We start from the raw sequence: 15867 nt of genomic DNA, 5'->3' as shown, positions 1-15867 counted from the left end.
TCTATACTCAGCCAAACTATCAACCCATGTAAAGGGAGAATAAAGACATTTTCAAACTTGCAAGCCTTCCACAAATTTATCTTTTAGTCCTCCTTTTTGCAGAAAGGAACATAAGAGGTGTTGGGCTAAAATGGGGGAGGAGAGGTAAATCGAGAAAACTTAAGACATGGGATCCAGAAAACAGAAGATCCATCCCCAAAAAAAGTAAGGAGAATCCAATGATGGCTAAAGGAGCTTCCAAGATGAACAAGTCCAGGAAAATTCCATCGAGATGATAAACAGATGGATTCGTGAAATGTTTGATTATCTTGAAGAGAAGCAGGCTTTTGGAAGATAATTGGAAGATGAATGTTTAAAAGAGACTATTACCAATTATGGAGGGAAAAGTTGTACACGAAAAGAAAAGTGACTATAGTACATGATCTGGCTCGGGTGCAAGTGACATTTACTTAAGCTGCAACCACAGTGGGATGGTCAGTGATGGAAGGTATGCATACAAGTGTGCTAAATTTCCATCTCTTATAGCAGGAAGTCAATATATAATATCTCAAATTGAACAATAAGAAATAGCAGTAAAAACGTTTAGTTTGAAATGTAGTAATAAATCCCAAACAGCTACATGTTCAAATTCATTGCCTCCTTACAGTGGGGGTGAAGGGGGTGAGGGTTAGGTTACTGCTGTCTTATTACCAGCCTTGTGGGACTATATGATTTTTTAAAACAATATCTATGTAACTTTATACTTGTGAAAAAATGTGTATTTAAAAGAAACCATATGTGTAAAATAAAATTAAATTTTTAAAAAAGAATACAAACATATGTAAAATAAATGAGAAAGCTTTTCTGAAACCCTTGCCACCAGAGATAACCTCCCTCTGATATATATTCCTTCATCCTCTTTCACGGGTAAAATTAAACCAAACAGCACCAAATTAGACCATATTGTAAGAGCTCACTCTTCTCCAAGAACAGTATCTCTTGGATGTCTCTCTTTGTCAATACATGTGGACAATCTCAAAAACATTATTATGTGAACAATATTAATGACTGCCAAGCAGAACTGTTTTGAGGATTAAATGCTGATGATACACTGAATGTGGAATCACTATGTAAATTATAAGGCAAGATAAGTAGTGTTGGTTATAGCTATAATTATAGTTAAAAATATAGAAAATTTGGTGCAAAGCCAAAGTGCTTGATTAAGTGGTATACTCCATGATCAACAGATATTCTCATTCATCATACCCAGAGATCACAGAAATCACGCCAGAAGCTGCTAGGTTTCCAGGAGTACACCTGAATTAGAGCATGCCATGCATTATTTAAAACCAGGAGAAACAGCTTAACAGATGTTCTAGATAATGGCTGTTTGTCATAGATATTATCTCCTTTGTCTGGGAACATGTACTTATGTTTATAGACGCCCCTCTTGGGTTCTACATACTGCATAATGATAGAAATGATTCTTTTAAATGCAGCTGCTAGAGCACATTTTTTCAACTGGGAATCTAGTGTGACCAAAACACAGCTTTGGGCTGACAAGCCAGCCTGGTCAGCCTAATGTGGTGTAAGTAGCAGGGCACGACCTGGCTCTGTGCCTTATTAGCTGTTACTAAATCTCTGGGAACCCCAGTTTCCTATTCCCTAAAATGGTACTAACAAGACTTTCCTTCCAAATTTGTTATGCAGATAAGATACAATATGCATAGTGTGCCCAGCATATTAGAGGCATTTACTAACTGGAATCTATTACTGCTTTGTATGTATTTATGAGGAAGAGATACTAAGACACAACTACATTTGCCTTATTTTTCATGCATTCTATTAATTTAAGCTAAAGCAGTGAAAAGAGTTCATTCCTCCAAACTGCATTTGAATTCATCCAATATTAATTTCACATGTGTACATCTGATGGCAGTCAAAATATATATCAATCAATGTAGATCATATACTTTGATGTCTAACCTTGATTTGAGTCCAAGCTCCATAAACTCAGAAACAGGAGACCTTGGGCAAGTTACTCTGAGGTTCATTTTCTTCATCTCTAAAATGGGGGTAATAACACACACCTCAGAGCATTGTTACAAAGACATAAAGAGAGCATACTTGAAAACTACCTAGCACTGTGCCAGCTTCATCTTAAGTGATCCATAAAACTTAGCTATTTTTATTATAGGACCTGCATCCTCTTAAAATCTCTAACAAGAAGACACTACTTCATGGATTTCCCGGGTAGAAACATACTCTCAGACTAGTAGATTCTGGTTTTAAATAGCTGACATGTTTTTAATTGTTTTTTATTTGAGTATAGTTGACACATGGTGCTACATTAGTTTCAGGTTGACAACACAGCAATTCAACTTCTCTATATGTTGTGCTATGCTTTCATAATCAAAGAACAACAGATTTCATGTCAATATGAGGATGCTGATGCATTATATTCCCCTGGTACAAAGAACCATATGTAAGTTTTAAGGCTTTAATGGTTTAAAATCAAGAGTCCTGAGAGCAAATTGGTTTTGTGTTAATTAAAATAACCAAATACAAACCAAAAAAGCAAGGAATTGTAAAGGAAAGAGAAGTCTGTAAACCTTAGAATCCAGCCTTGTCTCTGCTCTAATTCATTGAATGACCTTGGACAAACCCAAAGCCTTGTTTCTTTGCTTGTAAAATAAAAGTGTCCCTCTATTCATGCTACTATTCAGCATACCCCTGGAGATCCTAGCCAATGCGATAAGATGAGGAAACGAAGTTAAGGTGTAAGCATCCTAAGTGATGGGTCAACACTGTGGTTATGTGCAGACAATATGATTATCTACATAAAGAATTCTAGAAGTCTATTAGATTTTTTAAAAAGAGTTCAACAAGATTTCCAGATGCACAGTAAACACACAATAAATTAGTAATATTCCTTCACATTGACAATGACCAATTGGAGAGATTGGAATTGTAAAAGGAAAGACCTTTTTTTTATAATAGCAAAAATAATATGCAGTGCCCAAGAATAAACATAACAAAAGATGTGCACAACCTTCATGGGGGAAATTATAAAACATTGCTGAAAGACATGAAATGAGATTGAGAAAATGCAGAGAAATGAAACTTGCTCATGTTTGAGAAGACTCTATATTGTAATAATAGTGATCCTTCCTAAAAGTAATCTATAAATTTAACATAATTGCAATCTACACCCAAACCAAACATTTTTGGAATCTGATACACTGATTCCTATAGAATCAATTCCTATAGAACCATAGTTTATAACCAGGGGTAATTTTGTCCCCAAGTGGACATTTGACAATGTCTGAAGATCTAGTGGGGAGAGACGAAGGATTCTGCTAATCATCCTGCAATGCACATAACAGGCCCCTACCACAAAGAATAATCTGGCCCCAAACATCAACAATGCCAAAGTTGAGAAACCCTGATACAAAAGAAGAGAGATTGTGGAGCATACAAGACTAATTTGAAAAAGAGGGAGGTTTGTCTTTTCAGAAATCAGAATCTAATATAAAAGTTCAGTGATTAAAACCATGTGGAAGTGCTAGAGGGATAAATACATTTATCAATGCAGCAGAATAAAAAGCCAAACCCACACATAGATGGAATATGACAGAAAAGGCATTAAAAGTCCATGGGGTGGAAAAGATGCACCCCTCAATAAGCAATATTGTGGAAAACAAAACAAAATTATAATTCTTATTCACATCATGGACACAAAACCCTTAAAAATCTTAAACCCAGTACAAGAGATTACAATTTTGTAAAGGAAAGAATTTTGTTTTACTTTTTTGTTGAAGAATAATTGACATACAATATCCTAGTAGCTTCAGGTGTACATCATAGTGATTTGATATTTTTACACATTACAAAATAATGTAACAATAATGATAATAATCCCCACAATAAGTCTGATTACCATCTGTCACCATATAAAGTTATTACATTATTGACTATATTCCTTATGCTGTACATTACATCCCTGTAACTTATTCATTCTATAACTGCATGTTTGTACCTCCTAATCCCCTTCGCCTTCTTCATCCACCCCCCCAGCCCCTCCCCCTTTGGTAAACCACCAGTTTGTTCTCTGTATCTATGAGTCGGCTTCTGTTTTGTTTTGCTTATTTCTTTTGTTTTCTAGATTCCACATATGAATGAAAGCACACCATATTTGTCCTTCTCTGTCTGACTTATTTCACTTAACATTATTCCCTCAACCCATCCATGTTTTTGTGAATGGCAAGATCTCATTCTTTTTTTATGGCTGAGTAATATTCCATTGTATATATACATATAACATAACATATATTATATATACATGCCACATTTTCTTTGTCCATTCATCTACCAATGGACACTTAGGTTGTTTCCATATCTTGGCTATGTAAGTAATGCTGCAATAAACATAAGTGTGCATGTATCTCTTCAGATTGCTGTTTTCATTTTCTTAAGATAAATACTCAGAAGTGGAATTGCTGGATTGTCTGGTAGTTCTAGGAATGAATTTCCTAAAAAGTTATTTTTCAAAACAGGTAACTGTGAAATGATGACTATATTAACTAACTTAATTATGGTAAATATTTCACTATATATATGGTAAATATTTCACATTATATATATATATATATATATATACACACACACACACACACAGAGCGAGAGAGAGAGAGAGAGAGCGGCACTGATGGGGAAAAAAATATATATCCAATCAAATTTAAAACACTTTAAGTATATGTGATTTTATTTGTCAATTATATCTCAATACATCTGAGGGGGGAAGTTATTTAAAAACAGAAGATGCAAAAAAAAAAAAGAGCCATAACTTGATCAATTCAAATTTTCTACATGGATGTGTGACAACAGATAATATAAGCAAATATAAAAAAACAAGCATTATCTATGGAGAAAACACTGTACACACAACTATTCAGAATACATAATGAACACTTATATACTTAGAGGTAACTTTTTTTAATTAATTAATTTTTTATTATTATTATGTTATGTTAATCACCATACCTTACATCATTAGTTTTTGAAGTAGTGTTCCATGATTCATTGTTTGCATATAACACCCATTGTTCCATGCAGAACGTGCCCTCTTTAATACCCATCACCAGGCTAACCCATCCTTCCACCCCCTTCCCCTCTAGAACCCTCAGTTTGTTTCTCAGAGTCCATATTCTTTCATGGTTCGTCTCCCCCTCTGATTTCCCCCCCTTCATTTCTCCCTTCCTGCTATCTTCTTCTTTTTTTCTTAACATATAATGTATTATTTGTTTCAGAGGTACAGATCTCTGATTCAACAGTCTTACACAATTCACAGTGCTCACCATAGCACATACCCTACCCAATGTCTATCACCCAGCCACCCCATCCCTCCCACCCCCCACTACTCCAGCAACCCTCACTTTATTTCCTGAGATTAAGAATTCCTCATATCAGTGAGGTCATATGATACATGTCTTTCTCTGATTGACTTATTTCACTCAGCTTAATACCCTCCAGTTCCATCCACATCATTGCAAATGGCAAGATTTCATTCCTTTTGATGGCTGCATAATATTCCATTGTACATATATACCACATCTTCTTTATCTTAGGGGTAACTTTAAAAAGGAAAGGAAGAGGTTAAATCAGGGGATCTCTGAAATGATACTTTCTGATTAAGGTTTAGATACTTCCTAATTAATGCATATATGCATTTTCTTGGATATTCTAGCACTCATCCATTCTAACATGAAACAGCAGACATTCAGATGCCCCCAAAGGTCTAACTGCAGCTTTGCAGAAAAAGACCCCAAAAAATCACCACTTGTCATGGATTTATTCAGGTGTCCAGTGTTCACGTCTATTGTGTATTACCTGATAGTATTATATTTCTCAAACCTTTGACTTGCCTTCAACTAATTTGTTAAGTTGTAATTTCCCTGGAATCATTTGAAATATATTTCATAATGAAATCCAGCAAATACTATGATGGAAAGAAAGACATCTAGTATTAGAATTTTTGGTAACTGGGGCTGAGTTTTAGCATATGGTGTATGTAAATCCCTGGACTGTGACATCCTGGGTGTCCTTCCTTGGGTATCAAATGAGAAAATAACAAAACTTCTGAAAGTCCCTTTCCCTCTCTGTCATATGTGTGCCCACCAACAAGTGAAATATGATATGCACCAATCAGGAAAAGAAGAAAACAACCTATATCTTCTAATCTTCCTGAGCATGAGATTGAATGTTAAATTGTGTTCCTTTAAAAACTGGGTCTTACATGGAAGGAACCCAAAATTCCATTCAACTACCTTAACCCTCAGAATCATAGGAATTTAGAGATAGGATGGGCATCAGAATATATCCAGTCCAGTCTCTCCTCAGTATCTCTCTAAGGATCCCCCTAATACATCCCACCCCAACCCCATTCCAGTGACCTTGACATCACACGTACCATAGCGAATGAATTGAGAGTCAGACACAGGACATGGTTCAGTATCCTGGTAGAGGATACCCGAACTGTAGTTGTGGACTCTGGAGCCAGGCAGCCACTAGCTGTGTGTCCTTAGGCAAGTTATTTCACTTCTTTGGGCTTCTTCCATTCCCTCAGCTGCAAGAGGTGGATAAAAGCAGTACTTCTTTCATAACTGGTGGGAGGACTAGATGGGCTAATCTAGGTAAAGCAAGAGAACAGAACCTTACACACAACCAAAACTCTGTGGTTGCTGGATGTTATTAATATTATTCTCTTCTTAAGAAATGTAAATGTGGGTAAAGAATTACCCAAATTGGTAAAAAATTGGTCAATTCTCAGTTATCCATTCTAATGGAAATAAACAGTAATGTAGTATATAAATACCACAAACTATGCATGATCTAAAACTGTCCTGTCCAGTACGCAGCCACAGGCAACACAAGGCTATTTAAGTTTAAATTTTAAGTTTAAACTTTAAACTTTAAAATTTACTTAAGTTAATTTAGGTATGAGGTTTAATTAAAATTAAGTAAAATTTAAAATTTAGTTCCTCAGTTGTATCAGGCACATTTCACACGCCATACATATCTACCATAGAAAATATTTCCCTCATCAATTTAAGTTCTACTGGACAGCACTGATGGGGAAAAATGTTACCTTCTCACCATATGACCAGAGAGAAATATCTGCATTCTCTAAGAACAGGAAGCACAGTGATGGGGGCAGTGATCTAGAGAATGCCAGGTGGCAGGGGAGTCTTCCTTGAGTTACGGTTTCACATAGTAAATCCCATACTCCTAAGTATTTTTTCTTCGTTTAAAAAATATTTTATTACTGGTTCATATGGTATTTTTATTTTTAACATTTTATCCAAAGAAAACCAAAACAATAATTCAAAAGGATGTATGTATGCAGCCCTATGCTTAGAATAACCAAGACATGAAAGAAACCTAGGTGTCCATTGATAGCTGAATGAATAAAGAAGAGGTATATATACACAATGGAATACTACTCTGCCATAAAAAAGAATGAGATCTTGCCCTCTGCAACAACATGGGGGGACCTAGAGGGTATTATACTAAGTGAAATAAGTCATACAGAGAAAGACAAATAAGAAAAAAAACAAATGAACAAAGTAAACAAAGACTCTTAAATATAGAGAGCAAATGTGTTGTTGAATGGGACGGGGGATGAGTGAAATAGATAAAGGGGCTTAAGAGGTATAAACTTCTAGTTATAAAATAAATAAGTCATGGGGACAAAAAGTACAGTATAGGGAATATAGTCTATAGTATTGTAATAACAATATATAGTGACAGGTAGAGACTACACTTATTGTAGTGAGCACTGATTAATATGTAGAATTATTGAAGCAATATTTTGTGCACCTGAAACTAATGTAAGATTGTATGTTAATTACACCTCAATTAAAAAATTTAAAAATAAAAGTATTTTATTTTGCAATTTTAAAACTCATTTCTGTGAAGAAAAAAAATCCAGCATAAGACATTTTGATAAGGGGGAGGGTATGTGCTATGGTGAGTGCTGTGAATTGTGCAAGACTGTTGAATCACAGATCTGTACCTCTGAAACAAATAATGCAATATATGTTAAGAAAAAAAAAAAGAAGATAGCAGGAGGGGAAGAATGAAGGGGGGGAAATTGGAGGGGGAGATGAACCATGAGAGACAATGGACTCTGAAAAAAAAAACAGGGTTCTAGAGGGGAGGGGGGTGGGGGGATGGGTTAGCCTGGTGATGGGTATTAAAGAGGGCACATTCTGCATGGAGCACTGGGTGTTATGCACAAACAATGAATCATGGAACACTACATCAAAAACTAATGATGTAATGTATGGTGATTAACATAACAATAAAAAATTTTAAAGAAAAAAAAGACATTTTGATAGCTCAGCCTTATTAATTAAGATGCCTTTAAGGGTGGCATCTGAGCCCCAGGGAGAGCCGTGGTGGTTGGTTATATGCACACACAGGTCCCAGTCTGAACTCATTACAAAGCCAAAGTCTGTGGCTCAGTAAGATGTCCTGACTTAGTTTTTCTATTACTGTTATCATGGTGGATCCAAACAGACGGATGCATTTACTGGTTTCCCTCCCAACGATAATAAAAAGAAACAGTTTATAAAATCAGATTATATAAAAAATTGCCTAATGATAATAATTTATAAGCTCATTGTGGAATAATGATGTATTCAAGAGTCATCGTTGTAAGATGAAAGAAAGGTAATATGAAAGATTCTCTCTGTGAAGAATGACTACGGATGAATTGCGCTGAGATACAATTCTCTGATAAGGGACAATAAGAACCTCTAGAACACTTAATAATAGACTACTCAGGGTGAATTGAGGATTGCAATAAAAGCCCATAAATTAAAAAGTTTCCATATGATTTCTGATAAAAGACATGCCAAGGTGAAATAAAGAATCATTGGAATCAACTGATATCCTGCCTATAGCCTAGTAGGTCATGAAGGGGACATTTCTAGGAAACTATATAAAATATAATTTCTTAAGCCTCGGAATTTTTAAAGGTTTCAACTGCATCTATCTTTCCCTGGTGGGAGGAAAATTTTAGAAAGGAAGAAGTGAGGATTCAAGGGAGCTCAAACTGCGTCCCTTCATACACCAAGCCCTGGGGAACACGTGGTGATGGCATATTACAATATAAACCCACCTTGTTGATTTACCAGAAGTGGATGGCTTCAACAAGTTCACACATTTTACAGATGAAAGACCCAGGGTACTGGGAACCAGAGAAAACCTGGGCACCGGGAAACTAACCTATGTGCCCAACATCGTGCGTGTGGTAAGTGGTGAAGCCACAACTTAAACCCAGACAGGCTGTCTGTAGGTGGAGGCTTTATGGTAGCTACTCTTCAGTTGCCTAAACATGACAGGTCTGTACCAAGCTGCACTATGCAGCAGCCAACAGAAAGAGGGGAAGCCTACCATCTCATGTGGAAAACTCTTCAAGACTTGCCAAGGTACATGTTGGGATGAGCACTGGGTGTTATACGCAACTAATGAATTGTTGAATACTACAACAAAAGCTTATGGTGTACTATATACTGGCTAACTGAACATAATAATAAAAAAAGATATGTCAAGTTAAAAGAAAAAAAGGTTGGAGTGATGGAAAGGAAATTGCAGAATTATACATACAATCAAACACAAAATTTAAATAAGTCTTAAAAGCAAGACTATATGCTTTCTACATGCCCATGTGTGTGTACAAATACATGGAAAACATATACACCATATATCTCAATATGCACCAAACTATAACAGTGGGTACCTCTGGGGAAGACGGTTGGGATTAGGGCAGAGGTTTCAAAGGGGGGTTTGCATTTATCTCTATATCTTCTTTATTGTCTGATTTCTTCTACAATAATAATATAATCCTGAATTACCTGTGGGCCAAATAAACAAATAACTAGCACATGTGTGTGCATGGACACACCCACAGATAGTCTGAGCAGAATAACTGCCTTAAAGTCAGAAAATCTTTCAAAATATTACCAATTTGGAAAAAAGAGATAAATGCCATTCTTGTTCTTGCCAAAACTTACAAGTCATTCATCCAACTTTTTAGCCATCTTTTTTCCAATTTGGGTCCTACAAAGGCAAGAATAAGTGGTACAGGGAAGCAAAGAGGAGCCCAGGTCTAAGTTTCCATCATATACTACTCTTGGCTCCACATCCCTCTCCACACAGTGGGGTCAATAACCACACCACTGCCCAGGAGAGTTTCTGGCACCCAACCTTTCAAGCCATGGGAAGGCAATAGCAGGGCATTTCCTAGAACAGTCTGGACTGTGTTTAGGCACTTCACCTTGGCTGGGTGGTAGATCAACAAAGCTCTTTGCTCTCCCGGAGATTATGTGTACTACTCAATATAATTTAAGAAATCTGTAAGTCAGAGTTTCCCAACCTCAACACTATTGAAACTTCAGGCTGGATAATTCCCTGCTGCAGGTGGATGTCTCAGATACTGTAGGATGTTTAGCAGCAACCCTGTCCTCCTCCCACTAAATGCTGACCTCACCCTTTCCAGTTATGATGACCAAAAAGGTTTCCAGACCTTCACAAAAGTCTCCTGGGGCGGGGTGGGGGGAGGAAATCAGCCCTGATTGAGACCACCACCTAAGTTACTATACTGGCTAAAGTTGCTCTAAGCTCATATTCATGCAACCGTCTGAATAGAAGACCCATATACTATGACCACACAAATAGATATAAAACTGCTGCAAAGGAGAAGTGTGGTACCATGAGATATCATATATCAGTCAAGGTTTAATTGTAGAAACAAAAACCATCACAAGTATCCTAAACAGACATGCATTAAGTCAGTGGAATCAAGTGCTAACACAATCTTTGGAAGAATCCAGACCAGACTAGGCCTCCAGAATTGACTTTCAGAGCAACACCATGGATCTGTCCCACCAGGGCAGCTACCGGCCATGGGACAATCAGGATGATTGGGTCTCATAAGGCTGATACAGGGCCTGTTGGCTCCAGGCAACCTTGACTGTGATCCACCCCAACTATTGGTCCAGACCATGCCACACCAGATAAATACACATGGGCAAAACAATAAATGCCCTTCACGCAGCCTCTTGACACTATGAAACTAGAGCCTGAATGCTGGAAAAGTGCCACAGAACAAACCAACTCTTCAGTCAGCTTGCCAGACAATACAAAGTGGAAAAATCACAAGCATGGCTCCACTGCACCTCTTGCCTTCTGCCATGCACAGGTACATCCAAATGAGATCCAGAACCCCACCCCAGGGGATTCTGGGAAATGTAGTTTTCTGTGGAGAGGCTCACTAGGCAGGCTGAAATGGCTGTGGAATATGCATATGCTGGGAGACAGGTTATTGAGGCAGGCCCAGGAGGTTATTGAGGCAGGCCTCTCTGAAAAAAGCATGCTTAGGTGAGACCTGAAGGTTGAGGAGGAATTACATAGGTAGATTCCAGAAATCTTCCAGAAAGAGCAATAGGATAAGATTCTAATGAGTAACAACAATGCAGATTGATGAGGGACACAACGTGTATGGGGAAGGGAGGTCTGGCAGAATTTAGATGATGCATAAAGTGAACCTGGTGTGATCTGTCACTGCGGATGCTTTGTCCACGCCTCTCGGCACTGTCTCACGTGCCAAGGCTGCTTCCCACAAACACTGCTAGGGATTCTGACCACTGGAGCATGCAGGGCAAGCAGAAGTCCTGGAGGAAAAATGCTCCCAGAAGCAGCCTTCAGCCACCAAGGGATGGGGACCTAGAGCATAAAGACCTCAGCCTCTGTGCCCCATCTCTCCATGTTCTCCACCTCCCAGACTTTCCGGGAGGGATGGAACTCCAGATGCCTACAGCATCACTGGCTAAACAGCACATACAATTAGCCACCCTCCCCTCTGTCTTTCTTCCCCACCCCCTTGTGGGTGTTTCTGGAGAAATCCAAACTAAAACATCCTGAAGCAGAAGCTGTTCTCTTAGCCTTAGCTGCTCAAGAGTTATAGGTCTTGGTGGGTAGGAGGATGGTAAAGACAGATAAAAGGGGTTAAGAGGTACAAATATTCCAGTTATAAAATAATTAAGGCACAGAGACAAAAAGTACGGCATAAGAAATATCATCAATAATATTGTAATAACATTGTATTGTGACTGGTGGTGACTGCACTGATCATGGCAAGCACTGAGTAATGTCTAGAACTGTCCAATCACTATTTTGTACACCTGAAACTAATATAGCATAGTATGTCAACTACACTTCAATTTAAAAAAGAGTTAGAAGTCACTGTGAACTGATTGCCTATAGCAATTGTGACAGACACGTGGAGGTGTCTGAATGACTTCAACCATGACTGCAAGAGCCAGTCATGTCCACAAGACTCCAAGAATGATACATCAACAGCTCACTTGAGAGGTACCTCTCTTTGGAGGGCTAGTTTCCTGGAACTCTAGAGAGGCAGTTCTTCATTTTCTCAGATCTACCCTTGGAAAAACAACTTAGCAAAGGAATTCCAATTTTAGACCAGTTGTTGGACTTTTGCAAGAGTCTTCAGCATTTGTAAGAATCCTCAGCCCAGCTGCCGACTAGTGCATGAATCCGGTTAACCTGCTTATTTGAACATTTCCAAAGTATTCCACGTGCAAATTAAACATCCTTCTTTAAACGTGTAAACAGTTCACTTACTCCAAAGTGTCATCGGCAAAGTTTGGTGAGTCAGTTTAGATAGCTGGCATAGTGATTCTGAAGAGCTGCATAGCCATTTTTGAGTGGCTTACAGTGCAAATTCCAGTCCTTCTATGCTAGAAGAATGGACACTCTCCTCCGTTCATGAAGCAGTGGCCACCTGGTCCACATGGCTTCCACATGCAGTATTGCAGAGGAAAACTTTATTCCCAGCCTTCTACTAAGAACTGCAACATTATAATAACAGGAAAGCAAGAATTAATGTCATTATTCTAAACTACAAAGTTGTTTTTGTTGTATTTCATCTAATGTAATAATCCCAGGCAAGTCATTATCAGTTACTCTAAATGCTTGGGGCTTTCTCTCCAGAGGAGTTTTGGTCATTGTTTGGTTTTATAGCTTAACACCTGTGAAGACCTGGGGGTGGGAAAAAGAATGTGGAAGGGGATTGAAAGTGAGTGGGCATGTTTGTTCAACATCATAACTGACCTATACAGTTTCCATCAGAGTTTTCTGAGTAACTGTGTAGCCCTTCCCTAAACCACACCCTCTTTTAATTTGGATGGTTGTTTTGTCTCCAAACATATAACTAATATTTATTGAGAGCTTACAATCTGCCATGCTCTGTGTTAAATGCTCTAATTCATTATCTCATTTAATTATCCCAACATATAAGGTAGGAATTACCTAGACAATCAAACCAGCATTTCAGACACTAGGGAGTGGGGAGGAGGTCTGGGCAGACATATGAGGAAACTTCCACTTCAGTAAAATTTTTGAGTATTTTGCAATCATAAAATGTCAAACTAAACTACTTTAGTTTTATCATATAAATTATGTACCATATTTAAATATAATGGTGTTTTGCATAATATGCAAAGGACCAAAACAACAAATATAATAAGCTTATCTGCAGTGAGGAACTCTGAACTTTTTTTTTTTTTAAATGAGTTGACACACAATGTTACCTTAGTTTCAGGGGTAAAACTTAGTGATTTGACAAGTTTATACATTATGCCATGAGGACCTCTGAACATCCTAATCCCATTCAGGCACAACAGTTATTTCTTTTTTTTTTTTTTTTAAGATTTATTTATTTATTTATATATTTATTTGAGAGAGAGAGCTGGGAGGAGGAACAGAGGGAGAGGGAGAGAGAGAATCCTCAAGCAGACTCTCTGCTGAGTGTGGAGCCTGACATGGGGCCGGATCCCAGGACCCCAAGATCATGACCTGAAGCAAAACCAAGAGTCAAATGCCCAACCAACTGAGCCACCCCAGTGCCCCAACAGTTATTTCCATCGTACAGAAGATAAAAATGAGACCAAGAGAAGTTAAACCACTTTCCCATTGTCACACAGTTGGAACATAAGTCTGTGCTCTTAAACAACTGAGAAGACCTGGGTATCTTCTGTCTTATTCACAGAAGGCAAGTAGTACAGATATGGGTGGCCTTAAGATGACCCATCAGATACTGTTACCCTGTGTCCTCCTTTAGCAAAGCTAAAGGAGATATGCAGAATGTCTGAGAAGATGCTATTTTTAAATTGCATTATATTGCCATCAGTCACTTTGCCTCCCGCATCACTTCTGGATCCAAACACCTCCTTCCTTCTCCACTGCCATTCCCTGCCCATCCAAGCCACCATCACCTCTCTCTGAGACCATCGTCCCAGCATGCAAATAGGTGTTCCTCACCTGCTCCAACCCCACCAGGCCATTTTCCACCTGGCAGTTAGGGCGATCGTTTCAAACCACAAATCTGGTCGAAATACCCCACCGCTTATAATTATCCAATTGTGTTCCATTCTTAGGAGGGTAAAAAACATTAAAAGCCTATGGCTAGCTCTGATTTTGTTCATCATTATATCCTCAGCGTCTAGCACAACTCTTGGCGTTAATACAGATTTGCTGAATGAATGAATGAATGAATGAATGAATGAATGAAACCTGGAGAAGGTAAAGCAGGATTCCTTTAAGGTTTCCCAACTCTCCTGGATTGGATGGGCACCTCCAGGATCTCCTAGGAGGCTTCAGACTGCCACAGATAACTAACCATTCTCTTTCCCGGAGGTAAAAAGCAAAGAATGCCAGATCTTCTTGGGTACATCTGTAAAGTGCTACAAGTCGCTCTGTCAATTTCCACTACTTAAATCCCTGGTGAGGGTCCTTGGTGAATCACTTGGGCCACAAGGGTACCATAACCAGTTATGGCTTACCAATATGACAACTGTTGAATTCTCTGGTAATTGAGCCTTTCTTGGTGTTAATGTTAATATTGGGGGATAAAAATTTTTTTTAAAGATTTTATTTGTTTATTTGACAGAGAGAGACACAGCGAAAGAGGGAACACAAGCAGGGGGAGTGGGAGAGGGAGAAGCAGGCTCCCCGCCGAGCAGGGAGCCTGATGCAGGGCTCAATCCCAGGACCCTGGGATCATGACCTGAGCCGAAGGCAGACGCTTAACGACTGAGCCACCCAGGCGCCCCTTGGGGGATAAAAATTTACAATGTCACTTTGGGCATTAAGTGATATTACATAGGGCATTCTAGGTGTCATCTCTCCCTCCTTACCAACACAAAGCATAAGTGCTGAATGAGTGCTATGCTTCTCTACATCAGAGAAAACGGGAGCCAAGGAGACTTCATTCCACATTCTACAAAGCCCTTGAGAAATGGAATATAAAAGAGAAACTTCTCTCTTCCTCCAACTTTCCAGTCTACACTCTGAGCTTCTATCTTAACTGTGAGACATAGTAAACAAGATTGGAGTCTATTTCTCTCACCCACTGCTTTCTACAGGTAGGCCCTTGAGACCTATTAAGACACCTCTACTCTTTGAGGTCCTCAGGAACTCATGTTCCTTCTATTTTGTAGTTTCTCTGTGTATGATCTCTACCCTCCACTTCACTTCATGTTTCAAAGTGGCTCCTCCAGCTCCAGCCATTACATCCTTCATCTCAGCCAGAAGAATAAATAGGCAAAGGAAAAACAAGTAAAGGGAGTTCTCAGAAGCTGCCATAAGACACTTCTATTTTTACATCCTATAAAAGCCAAAACTTAGTCCCATGGCCACATCTAGCTATAAGGGAGACTGGGAAGGGTCACCTTTATTCTGTGCAATCACTTTCCATTATAAATTCAGGTTCTCTTCCTATAGAAGAAGAGGTAAACAGATAGG

This window comes from Callorhinus ursinus, unplaced genomic scaffold, assembly GCF_003265705.2.
Source record: "Callorhinus ursinus isolate GAN/ISIS: 27379988/994484 unplaced genomic scaffold, GSC_fseal_2.0 scaffold29, whole genome shotgun sequence".
Taxonomy (NCBI): domain Eukaryota; kingdom Metazoa; phylum Chordata; class Mammalia; order Carnivora; family Otariidae; genus Callorhinus; species Callorhinus ursinus.
This window is presented reverse-complemented; position numbering follows the sequence as displayed.